This window comes from Dysidea avara, chromosome 5 (assembly GCF_963678975.1).
Source record: "Dysidea avara chromosome 5, odDysAvar1.4, whole genome shotgun sequence".
Lineage (NCBI taxonomy): Eukaryota > Metazoa > Porifera > Demospongiae > Dictyoceratida > Dysideidae > Dysidea > Dysidea avara.
The window spans coordinates 15,602,091-15,616,083 of record NC_089276.1 but is presented as its reverse complement, the minus strand read 5'-3'; the positions used below and the strand labels follow the sequence as shown (position 1 = coordinate 15,616,083).

The 13,993-nt window shown below is 37.1% G+C and overlaps 1 long non-coding RNA gene across 1 annotated transcript; it reads left to right on the top strand.

The window, feature by feature from the left end:
- Positions 1–10,275: 10,275 nt before the first annotated feature.
- Positions 10,276–12,120, top strand: LOC136256986 (uncharacterized). The gene is made up of 3 exons (XR_010701752.1): positions 10,276–10,364; positions 11,474–11,545; positions 12,055–12,120. It is a non-coding gene; the product is annotated as an uncharacterized lncRNA (long non-coding RNA).
- The last annotated feature ends 1,873 nt before the right edge of the window (positions 12,121–13,993 follow it).

Sequence of the window (13,993 nt, the reverse complement as noted above, 5' to 3'; positions counted from 1 at the left end):
ATGATGATCTTGATATTCACTGCTCAGTACAAATTGTGTTGATTCAGAAGGTTGGTTGTAATAATCCAATACACAAGCATTGATTATAATTTCCTGACCTAGCATTATATTTTTCATCAGATAAGTTTGACAATTTGTATCATTGCCATAATCAATACATGTAACTGCTGAATCATTAAATTCTAGTTTTCTAGGAGAAGTTTTAATGACCCCACCATATCTTTTGTTAATGATGCTGTTGTCCAAACACATCTCATCACATGATGTTGGTACATTCATATAAATGTCAGAGCCGATGAAGTCAGTATTGTAGTCAAATACAATATCTGTAGTGTTGAATTTAATTTTACTTTCAATACTTTTTGTCAGGTCGCAATAAATACCTCCACACATGGCGATTAGCATTATTATGATAAAATGTGATAATAGAATTGTTGGAAAATTTTACAATGAAGTGATTAGTTAAATGCATGGCCCCACCACTTCCTGCAGCTGAATTGCCAAAGAACTGTGCTTGTGAATTGTCTACAAATGTCACAGAAGACATCACAACAGAGATGGCTCCACCATTTTCTGCATAATTGCTGGTGAATTTTATTGAACTGTCTCCTTCAAACGATATGAAAGATTGCAAAATTGATAAGGCTCCACCATATTCAGATGTATTGTTTGTAAACTCTATTGAAATATACTCCTTCAAAGTAATGTTGGAGTTATCAACACAGTATATTGCTCCACCATACTGGGTAACTTCATTGTTGGAGTAAGTCACTTCAGAATGTCCTGTAAACATAGCTGTGGAATAGTCAGTAATATAGAGTGCTCCACCACTTTGACCAGCTTTATTATGCTTAAAGGTGATTGCAGAGTCTCCTTCTAATAGAATAATGACTTGGCTCTCTGAATATATGGCTCCACCATGTTGCATTGCTGTGTTGTTTAGAAAAGTGACATTAGAGTGTCCCTTAAAAGTTATAAGAGCATTGTCAAACAGATATATAGCTCCCCCTTGTTGTACTGCAGTATTGCTGTAGAACAAAACAGAACAACTATCAAAAAAAAGAAATTTTAGCATTGATATAATAGATAGCTGCACCATCTTGCCTGACTAAATTGTTGTGAAATGTTGTAGTTGAACTCCCTGTAAACGTGACATTGCTAGAAACTATGGCTCCACCATCTTGTCCTGCGGTATTGTTATTAAGATTAACAATAGAATTATCTTCAAATACAATATGAGATAACCATGCGGTATAGACAGCTCCTCCATCATTATTGGCCTTATTACTATTAAATGTTACTATTGTACTTTTACGAAATGAAATAGCACACATTTCAACACAGTGTATAGCTCCTCCATTATTACTGGCTTCATTATTATTAAGTGTTACAATTAAGTTACTATCAAATGTGATGATTATGAGACAAATATCTTAAATATACAGCTCCTCCATCATCTCTGGCTTTATTGTTATGAAATGTTACCCTTGAGGTACCATCAAATGTGACATGAGATGAATACCAACAATATACAGCTCCTCCATACCTGGCTTTATTATTATTATTGAATGTTACACTCGAGTTACCATCAAATGTGATATTAGATGAAGACACACTATATATAGCTCCTCCATCATAACTGGCTTCATTATTTTTGAATGTTATACTTGACTTACCATCAAATGTAATATTAGGTGAAGTTGCATAATATACAGCTCCTCCATCATTTCTGGCTTTATTATTAGTAAATGTTACACTTGAGTTGCCATCAAATGTGATGTGAGATGAAGACCTACTATATACAGCTCCTCCATCATTACTGACTGTATTATTATCAAATGTTACACTTGAGTTACCATCAAATGTGATATGAGATGAAGACTCACAATATACAGCTCCTCCAAGATTGGCTTTATTATTATTAAATGTTACACTTGAGTTACCATCAGATGTGATATGAGATGAAGACCTACAATATACAGCTCCTCCTTCAATACCAGCTTCATTATCATTAAATGTTACACTTGAGTTACCATCAAATGTGATATGAGATGAAGACCTACAATATACAGCTCCTCCTTCAATACCAGCTTCATTATCATTAAATGTTACACTTGAGTTGCCATCAAATGTGATATGAGATGAAGACTGACAATATACAGCTCCTCCGTCACCACCACTGGCATTAATATTATTAAATGTCACACTGGAGTCACCATCAAATGTGATGTTAGATGAAGACCAACAACATACAGCTCCTCCTTCAATACCAGCTTCATTATCATTAAATGTTACACTTAAGTTGCCATCAAATGTGATATGAGATGAAGACTGACAATATACAGCTCCTCCGTCACCACCACTGGCATTAATATTAATAAATGTTACACTGGAGTTACCATCAAATATGATGTAAGATGAAGACCTACAACATACAGCTCCTCCTTCAATACCGGCTTCATTATCATTAAATGTTACACTTGAGTTACCATCAAATGTGATATGAGATGAAGACTCAGCTCCTCCAAGATTGGCTTTATTATTATTAAATGTTACACTTGAGTTACTATCAAATGTGATATGAGATGAAGACTCACAATATACAGCTCCTCCAAGGTTGGCTTTATTGTTATTAAATGTTACACTTGAGTTGCCATCAAATGTGATGTGAGATGAAGACCTACAATATATAGCTCCTCCTTCAAAATCAGCTTTATTATTATTAAATGTTACACTTGAGTTACTATCAAATGTGATGTGAGATGAAGACCTACAATATATAGCTCCTCCATCGACACTTGCTGCATTATTACTAAGTGTTACGCTTGAGGTATCAACAAATGTGATCTCAGAATTATAATTGTATATAGCACCACCAGACCTTGCACGGTTGTCCTTAAATATCACCATTGAGTTTTCCTTAAACAAGATTCTCAAATAAATTTGATAAATAGCTCCACCACTAGTTGTAACAGAGTTACTAATAAAATTTACATCAGATTTATTGTAAAATATGACAGTGGAATTATTGCTATAAATTCCTCCACCAGACTTTACTGTATTACCCTTGAACAACATACTACCTGTAATATGAAGATTAGTATGTGAAATGTAAATTGGTACTCCTGTGTTGTTGACAAACACATTGTCTAGGAAGTAAACATGACTAGGGATCGTGCTACCTGAACCATTGATGTTAACCACACTGTGTGTGGCTCTATTGAAAATGAATTTGCAATTCTGAACCACTAATCTGTGTTGAGTAGAACTATTAGCATCAAGTAAAGAATGTATAGCTACTCCATGACCTCTGTATTTTTTATTATTGGATGTAAAATTACAATTGTTAAAGTACACATTTCCAGACACATCTGACAATAAAATATTTCTTCCTTTGGAGTTATGGAATGAGCATCTTTCAAAAGAAACATCGGATGAGTTGTAGAATTCAATTCCTGGATAATTTTTAGAGCCACATCCCTCCCACTGGATACCTTCAATAGTTACATTCTTGCAGGAGATGAACTTTACTGCACCAACATCATTACACTTCACAACAGCATTCCTGTGTCCTATTATCATGATGTTTTCAAGACCTTCTAATGTTACATTAGAGGACAACACAACATCAGTTATAATGTTGACAATGGTGTTGTTACTGGAGATGTATTTTAGAATGTCAGCAATTGAATGAAAGGTGACATTTCCAGATACACAACAATCCTGACCTCTCTCAGTTAAAGCACCTGAACCACTAGCAAAGTCTTCACCATCGCTGTTCCAAGATGGATCATCTGGCATCACTTTTGTAGCTCCTTCAATTTGGCAGAAGAAATATACTAGAAGAACAGCAGCTGTGATCATTTTTAAGAGTACCATGGTTGTATCAACAGGTAACTACGTAATACTAACTTTTAGTAGCTCAGTTACTGATATTTATAGTTTCATAACAGAATATGATGCAACACAACATAGATGATGACATGATAGATGTGCACAGTCAGTCAACAGCACACTTTTTGGCTTCTTGTATGGTTTTACTGGGGTACCTTAAATTAACCACAATAGTAGGTTTTCCATAGGCAATTTGACATCACTTTTGATTAGCTGTTGATCTCTATACTTTGGTGTAACAATTAGTGATATGGATTTTCAGAAGCTTCTGTAATCACTTTATTAATTGATCCTGACCCTCTAGTGAAGTTAATATGCAGCAATATTGTGCGCGAGTTGTCTTAAGGAAGTTAATTGTGAGGATGCTACAATGCATTTTAGCCTTCTCTTTCTGCACAGTATACTGGGTTGTGTTGGAGGCTACTATAAAGCATTCCTAACCAATAATTAACTGTACATTAATTCTGCATGTGTGCTGTTTTTTTCCTGGGAATTTACCAGCTGTGCTGACTGCCCAGAATAATAAATAAATAAATACTGACATAAATAAAGCTTTATAAACCTTTAACACTGCTCTTTAAAACAGTCCATGTTGGTAGTTCATAACATGATGACAAAAATATGCAGCAGGAAAAACAATTGCTCAATTATGACATCACTTGTGCACTAATCTGCAATGCACAGAAGACTGGCAAAAAGAACCCTACCAGAAACAATAGTACAAAGAAGACATCAATTGCAACAATTAAAGTTTAACACTTGATGGTTAGATTAAGGGAAACATCACTATCAAGGCTACCACACGTGACAACTAGATGGTGAGCTCTTGCTAGTGGCTATAAGGCCAGAAATCAAAAGAATCAAAACTTCACCACAAAGTCTCTAAGTTTCACAGTTAAAAGCAAGCACCCCACAGAAGCCATGATTTGCATATACCGGTTGCTTATTGAGATTCACAGACTATACAGTGGAGGTGTGTATAGATAATGGTTACCTTCAGACCAGAAGTTTAGTGAAGTTTCGGCCTTTATACAGGTGGCAGTTATAGAGAAAAACCTACATAGGGTGGTCAGCCACATTAATTTTTCATTATAAGCAAAAAGGGCAAAGTGAGCTTGTTGTGAATGTTGTTAATGGCCATTGAATACTTTTAAGCAATGCATTCATTGAAAGGCAGGAAGTGTGATGATTGTGAGTTTATTGAAATGGTGCCAATTGTCTATCTGGTGGTGCCAGATTATTGGCTGAAGAAGCCACTAACTGTTTGTTACTAAGCAATGACTGCTATAATGAGAGTTGCTATGTAATGCTTTGCTTCATAAAATTTAGGATTGCACTGCAATATCATGAACCATGGTAGTGGTTCACAATAGATATTGCTTGTATTTTTTCCAAGATCATAACCCAATCACCACCTTACAGTAGAAGGTTCCCTCCAACCACAAAAGTAGTCTTAGAAGAAGCAGGATGTTTCCTAGAAGAAAAAAACTTTTATTGAAAGCAATTTTTAACTCAATTATGATATTACAGGAAATCCTAGCCTAAAAATTATGATGACAGGAAGGAATCCATATTTGACCTAATTATCACAGTAAATGTGACCGGGCCTGCGAAAATAGGGCATGTGGGCACAAAGTAAACCCCATCACTCTACCGGTCATATCTCAGTATTGGAATGGTATTCTTGCATTCTGTAACTTGCATCATGCTGCCAATTAAATGCTTACTAAGAGCTGAAAATTGCAATGCCATAGCATAATGGTACAAAAAGTTATGGGTGATTAACGTGTGCAAAAATTGGCAAAAATCATGTGCCCACATGCCCTATTATCTCAGGCCCAGTCACAAATATTGATGATGACATCCATGCCTGAGACATTCTGGTTCCATAATTTTTTGTAACTATTCTACATAGTTATGTTTGTTTCACGAAGGCCATTTGTAAAACAAAAAGAAAACTAACTAGTGGCTTCTGCCCTGTAGCTTCTAACTGAATTCTATTCAAATGCTTTTGTGCATAATATCTGGCAAGGATAATGACATCACTGGATATATACCAAGCAACAACAGCAAATGTGTATTAGAATGTCTAGCTACTGGAATGGGTCCTATTCAATACAAATGGGAGAAGTACCAGTCATCTAGTAATAGTTGGATAAGACCTTCCCGTAGAGCTGTGAATATCACATCACCTAAACTGATATTTAGTGTGATCACAGAAGAAGATGAAGGTGTCTATTGTTGTGTTACTTTCAATCATCATGGAAAGCAGTACTACCATTACTGTATATGGTTAGTATATATGGCTATATTGCTACAGTTGTTTTCATGTAACGCTTCTATATAAATATGTGACTGAATCTGGCAAAACCGGTCTTGTCGCCTATGTCATCAGATTCAATTTTTCACCAAGAACACAAGCTACATGAAAAAACTATCAAATTTCACAACAGAATCAGCTAGACTTGAGTGCTCTGTGGGTTGCTTTGAGCCGAGTGGTGATCTGTCATGTGGTGCGGCCTTAACGGAGCTACATGATGGTCAACCTGGGGATGGCTGTATGTGGTTGTTCAGCTCCATGGTTTTGACTAAAGACCTGTACTGTGATTTTCCTTTCATTTAAGCCAGTTTTGAGACCTGAAAAGCCCATAACTTGGCCTAATTCATACCAACATGTTCCTCTTAAAGTTTTTGAACAGCCTCTTGCCCTCCTTCCATCCCACCCCATTTGGTGCTTGCAGCCAATCTCAGTTCAAAAACTATCTAAATTGCAATTGGCAGGAAACTTAGTACTTGTACAGTGGATGCTCTGGAAATTAATCTGGAAGGTAAGGAATTGATGTAAAACATGTGAAAAATTGGTACACATAGTTTCAACCATTGGCGAGCTACAACACACTACAGTATATACTTAAAAACCTGCATTTCTCAATACTTTAAAGTAGGTGATAAGCCCGGTTTTCATAAACTGGGTCACAAATATTGTTGTTGTTGTTGTTGTATACATATCAACAGAATAATCAACTTCATCACAAGTAAGTCAGTTGCTTTTGTACTACCCTGATTTGTAATGCAACCAATGATGTTGATGCCACTACTTCTATGCATATTGATTGGTATTATTCTGACGGTGCAAAAATTGAATCAGAAGACAAACATAGACTAGTTTACAATGTAACTGATCCAGTTACTGGTCAGGTACAATCAGTGTTACTGTTTGATCCAGTTAACCACACTGATAGTGGAGAATACATATGTCATTAATTCCTTCAATGATAATGATTGCGCTACACTGAGGCTAAGACTAACCTCACTACTGAATGTAAGAAACTATTATAGATACACTGTAGGGTGAACCAGGGTAGTAGGTATAATAAGGGTCTGGGGGGGCATAGCCCCCCCCAAAAGCTAAAATTACATACTTCATATGTTTCAGGATTGAACGTTTTGATGTTGAGTAGTTTTATGAACAAATATCTAAATGACACTGCTCTCTAAGTGGACTACATTGATAAAGAGTTGTATAGGGATAAATGAGTCTGACAGTCTTGAGTACAGTTCTAGCTAAATGAGCCTAAATAATGGCATACAATGGACCATGTCAATGTGCATTTTATTTGCAAAATACTCTTAGCAGGCCCATGCATGGGATAGTGCTGCAGGCGATAGCTTTCATACTCAGCAACTATGGAGGATTCTCAATAGTTAATAGTGCTATTTGTGATTACTGCTCTATTAGGGTATTTGACTGCCTGCTCTATTAAAGTATTATAATTTTTTTGGTGGTGATGGGGAGGAGTGGATTCGCCACTGTTTATGTATATGTATAGCTACAGTGTGTAAAAGTATTGGTACCAAATTCCTTCACCGTCAAGTTTTCCAGAAAAATAATGGATAACATTATGCTTTATCAACTATTAAGGTTACATGTAAGTGAGTGACTGTCAAACAAACAATTAATTACATAATTAAGGTGGGCTTGGTGTTGTGCTGTGTATCAACTGGTAACAGGTTTAAATTATTGGGAGAATAATAGCCTGCTGACTGGACAGTTACAAGGTACAAGAAAACACATGTAACAGTACAAGATAACATAGAAACAACCACTTAGCAACTAGTGCACCTGTAAGTGCATGAGTAGTTTTGCTGACATTTTCCTGAACCAAAAATCAGGGCTGTCAAACTAGTTGTTAACATTTTGTATAAACAGACTACTAGTTTGACTTCTTGTCTAGAGCCTGATGGAGCATTTGTTAGAAATAATGTTTCTAGTGCTTGTGATACTGAATTAAAAAATTAATATTGTGACCACATTGTCTTGTTTTATGCCATATTGTAGTCATATTTCAGCAACTATACACATTATTCACAAATCCTCTTGTCAGTCCCTCACAAGTGATGCTCTTCAAACCTTAGAATTGTTCGTAAGTTCTCATGGTTCTTATTGGTCTGATTTTTTGTGTTCACAATTTTCACTAATTAGCATGGGGACAACTCATGTTTCCATTACAACATTTGAATTCCATGTCGATTAATGAGAAGTTAAGAATGCATAAATATTTAATAACAATTGATTAAGAAAAGTCAAAACCCTAAATCATGAAAAATGATTGATACTGTTACTGGGTTTACAGTATCCCGTAACCTTAAACCACATAATCAGCTTTTCCAAAAAAAGCATTTGTCAGCATTTCCTGTCAAATTTATGGGACTTGCACTGCAACAGCATGAGTTTTGATAGCATGATGTTTTAAGGTAGATGTAATATGAGGTGGAATGGTACTTGGGGGACTAACACTTGCCTGGTGGCCAGGAAGATCTGCATAAATCTTATAACATGGTGGTAAATCTTTCTTAAAGTTGCAAACAAGAACCTGCAGAACAGAGTCTATCTATGTACACGTCTAGCTTTGTGGCCACAAAGTTCAAGCTGCATGTTAAGGATGTCATTAATCAGTAGCCATTGGTATCAAGTCTTTTTCTGTGTGTATCTTAGCAAAAGTGACCCATCCAAAAACAGTTTATAGCTGTAAAAAAGTGTGCGTCCAAGTAAAGCAGAGTTAACTGCGACAAAAAGTAATGATATCATAATGCGGCCATGTACGAGGTGTGCAAGTTGTAAAATTCATATTAGCTAATCAGATAATACAATGTTATTGTTAAAGTGTTAATGAGAACTATGTGCTGCTAGTTTATAAGTGTGTGAGCATCTTCATAAATGCCACACAAATTTAATTCTCAATAAAGCAATGTGTATAGATTCTCTGATAGCAATAAAATAGTTTGAGTTTGGCCACCTTTCCTTTGTTCGTAGCATTGCTGTATACAGGAAAGGCGGCCAAACTCAAACTATTTATTGCTATCAGAGAATCTATACACTTTGCTTTATTGAGAATTAAATTTGTGTGGCATTTATGAAGATGCTCACACACTTATAAACTAGCAGCACATAGTTCTCATTAACACTTTAACAATAACATTGTATTATCTGATTAGCTAATATGAATTTTACAACTTGCACACCTCGTACATGGCCACATTATGATATCATTACTTTTTGTCGCAGTTAACTCTGCTTTACTTGGACGCGCACTTTTTTACAGCTATAAGCTGTTTTTGGATGGGATTTCAATACTTTTTGTTAGAATAAGCATACACTGTTGATAACAGTAGGTGAATTTCCATGGTTTTGACAGAAACCCCAGATTACAGTGACAGAATATCAAAATATAACTGTAATTTTAGTGGCCAGGGCCGCCCACATGGGGGGGGGGGGGGGGGGGGGGAATATTTTCCCCCTGCTCCAGCCCAAAAGGGGCCCATTGATTGTCTGTTTAAAGAAAGATCGGTATACTCTAATAGAGCAGTCAGGATCTAGACCCTTCCTTGCCCCTGGGCCGCTCTTTAACTCCTTTCCCTGGGCCCCCTAATTTCTCTTGGCGGCCCTGTTAGTGGCATGCAACTGCAGTCAACTAACACCCATTTTAACTAGTAAACCCTTAATAACACTTTGCCTTTCATCTTGTACTGAATTAAAAAAGATCAAAATACTCTATTAGAGCAGTCACAAAATAGCTGTAACACTGCAATCAATATTTAGCGTAGTTACAACTTCTGCTTAGTATAGTTTAAATTACTAGCTACTTACACACTTTACAATATTAAAAAATGGCACTTGTAGAAATGTGACTGTTCTATTAGAGTATCTCGATCTACTTCAAGCATTGACTAATTCAAGTGAAGAAGCTACACCCCTGCCAAGAGATCTTGTGAAATGAAATGAGAATAGTAAAGAAAAGGCAAGTATGTACAGAGACAAAAGAGGGGCGCGTAATTATGTCCTGTTGTAAATAAACGCCTTTAAAATTTATATTACTACTAAAGCGCACCAGAATAGGCTTGTGAGGCTGTTGTCTCCAAGGTTGTCTCATTACTTGTCTTTTCGTGTTGAAGGGATTTAGTCACAATTGGTGAGTTTAATTATGCATGCATTTGTGTTGTAAACTTAATTGTAAAAAGGCGATTAGCACATATCATGATAAACAAGTATTTGTCACAGTAGAGTCTCTCACGATTTATTATTTATTTTTTATTATTAACACTTTACATTATTAGACATTAGACCAGGGTAAAAAATTTACTGCTATATTTAGAGGTTGTAGCGTTTGTATAAGCGTTTGTATATCTTAGTATCTTAATAAATAATCCTCCATGATCACTAATCACTAATAGTACAGTGAAAGCTGGTCATTATTCAGGCCGTCATGGTAGGGACAAAAATTTTCTGACCTAGCTTTTTAAAGAGGTGGCTGCATTTTACGCCTTAAAAAAGGTAAGAAGCATACTGTTCTAACTGGCTATAGAGATGGATTTAGTGTGTGACAACGTATGAGACAGTGAGTGCTGGCAGCAAGGGGGCAGCCAATCTGTTAGAGCACCAAAGGCACTGCTTCAGACTTAGGCAGTTGGCTGTCAGCCCAAAGTGTAAAAAGTTTCACTATTGGTCCTTATAAGCTCCTGATGAAGAAAGTGATGAAGTCATTATCCATAGGATATATCTTTCACATAACACAGCATTCCAGTGGTTTAGTGGTGACCACAACACTGCCTGAGTTAAACTGTGGTGAGATTTGAGTCTACCGGAAACCCTGGAATGCCTTCAACACATGAAATATCTAATGCCTGGCTTTCATCCACAGTGGACCTGTCTTGGTGGCCACTTGTACAGAAGGGAAACAGCTGCCACACAGTCTTTCGAGCGAGCAGCTAGTTTCCACACCCCTTAATTATCAATTTGTAAAATCTTGAGCAAAATTGTGTGTACAAGCAAGTGCGATGTTGTGCATTGGCAGTGCCGTGTATATGGTTGCTGCCTAGCAGTGACACATCACGAGTATTGAAGTCACAATGTGTTACTGTATCATCCATCTCTGAATGTGTCATTTTGTGTGGAGAGCAGTCTTCCACATTCATAAGGCCACCTTGTTATTCAGGCCAAATTTTTGGTCCCACAGCCTGCCATATTAATGAGGTTTCATTGTACTTATGTGAATTTTTACTTTTCGTAACTTTTCTTCAGGTTTACTGATGGGCACTATGAAGCATTGTTGACTGGTCCGTACATAATGTGGTGACTTGAAATGCTAAAACAGTATGTAGCATGTCTTGTATGTACATGTAATGTGTTGTAATGTGTCCACACATCCACACATCTTAGAAATAAATATAAATGTATTCTCTATACTCAGTTCCATTGTGCCACTGGGTCATAAGTGGGTTGAGTATGGATCATCCAGGACATTTGGGTCACATTTTGTCCTGGCCAAGTGGATCTCATCCACTAACAGAATATACAGATCAGATCATGTGTATAAATTACGGTGGAACTTGTTTATTGCCACCTTCACTCAATAAGCAGGTAACAGTGTATAAATTCTCAATTGGAATTGGCTTTTTAAGAGAGGTTGTCTTTCAATACTGGTGGCCATTAAGACAGGTTGTACTGATAGAGTGTACATACTAGAGATGCAACAATATCCTCCACTTAGTGTCGTTTGATAGTGATGCAATGGAGACTATGTATTGTTGCGTTTAAATACTATGCTATTATATTACAACTCTAGCACATATTTATAACAGGAATGTTTGTTAACTGTTTAGACATACTGGAGCCACACCCACTCATCTGGATTCTACAAATGGAGTCATACCAACTTGTCATCATACATACGTGTCACTCCCATTGTGCTTGGATTGGATGAATATACATGACGTCATGTGAGACTTGCTACCATGGCTGGCCACTGGATAACATTTCATAGCTGTTATATTACAGTCATTATTGTACAATTCTTACATTATTGTTGTGAAAAGTGTTTGGCATTCATGTGTCCTCTGTATGAATTACATGTATAATTTTTGTGTGGGGGCGCTATAAAATGTAATAATGCATGGTGAAAATTGGCTAGCTACATGTGCTAATTACTCGCAGCTTGTGTCAAAATCTGGTAACCGCAGTTGTATTGTGTCATTCTTTAAGCCGCGCCCTTAGAGGACAAATTACATCACGGTGGGGGCGACAAAATTTGTTAAAAACGCCGAACGATGGTATGCAGCACCATAGATTATATCTGTGGACTATAATCTATGGCAGCACACTTCTTGGTGGCTTTATGCACTGATTAACTACATAGAGCGCCAGTTCATCAATACCCAGTGACCGCAGTAGTACTCTGCGTCATTCTTTAAATTCCGAGTAAAATTCTTAGAGAGAGCAAATTACGTGGGGGCGACTAAATTCAAATTTCAAACTAGCCATTCTCGAAAACATGTTTCAATCTAAACGAAACGTTTAGAACAGTTTAAAGACACATTGCCCTACATGCCAAGCGAGTATTGCGGAAAACAACAATCTGGGTTTTGTATTTGGCCTCTAGGTCGACTGAAACTTTGTTTGGTGCTGAATTACGACTGTAGGATAATCATGTATGGTGAAATCGATGATGTGAATCTTGAGGCGATTGAGTGAATACTGAAGCGATAGCAGGGCAATCAATGTTTGGAATGCACAAAAGAACGCAAGGCATACACATGCGGTTGCGTCTAACCGCATGCGATAAAAAAAAAAAAATGAAACTTCCCCTTTGATGTCGGCAATCTCGATCACGAAACAATCGGCATGGATTTGCTTCACTGCTTGTGTGGTAGTTACTAGAGACACGATGAGTTCAACTCTAGAGTTTCAGAGGGATAGCGTAAGTGGCGGGTAAGTTACAGGACGGCCGAATTTGACAACGTTCGTTCCTGTAATGCACCTATCAATGTTAAGCCCCACTACCCCCCTCCCGGGCTTACTAAGGGATTAGTGGGGGATTTTCGCCGATTTGATCAGAAATTTTGCCCCACTAGTGGGGCATTTGACCGTTCGAAATTTTAGGCGTTTGCTTTAGCTTGCGAGCTATGAGAATTGATCTGTTTCCTAAAGTTTATTCCAGCGATACTACATGGAGATTTGACCACTAGTTGTTCCCCAGTGGGTGGAGAATTTGATTTTTCAAAAAGTCAAATCCCCACCATTTCCCCCACTACGCCCGGGAGGGGGGAGGTGGGGGATAACATTGATAGGTGCATAAAATCCTCACGAAATGGTCGCGTCATTTATTGTCTGCGGCGCGCGTTTCTGCTTTACTGGCCGCGCGACTCACTACCGTGAGTCTTGATAACTGCGCACAAAATATTGTGTGTATATGCATGATGCCATATCTATGTGTATAATATTGTATTATGAAATCACTTAATTAAAATACTTTAAGTGTTGCTCTGAACATTAGCTACTTCACCTCTGTTATTTTTCAAAAGGGGCCATCTGACTATGATTGTTAATACAACTTGAAACAATGGTGTGTCTTCATGTTGATGTGTATGCATCAAAAACCTACGCAATATATGCTGGCGTATACATACATAGGTATTTATTACTATACAACTACGCATCAATATACAAATATGATGGTTCAGCTGTAGTATAAGCTACGTAGCTACTGAATATAACAGAAACACAGGAAAGCTATTCAATGTCACATCACTTAGCCTAGTCTTA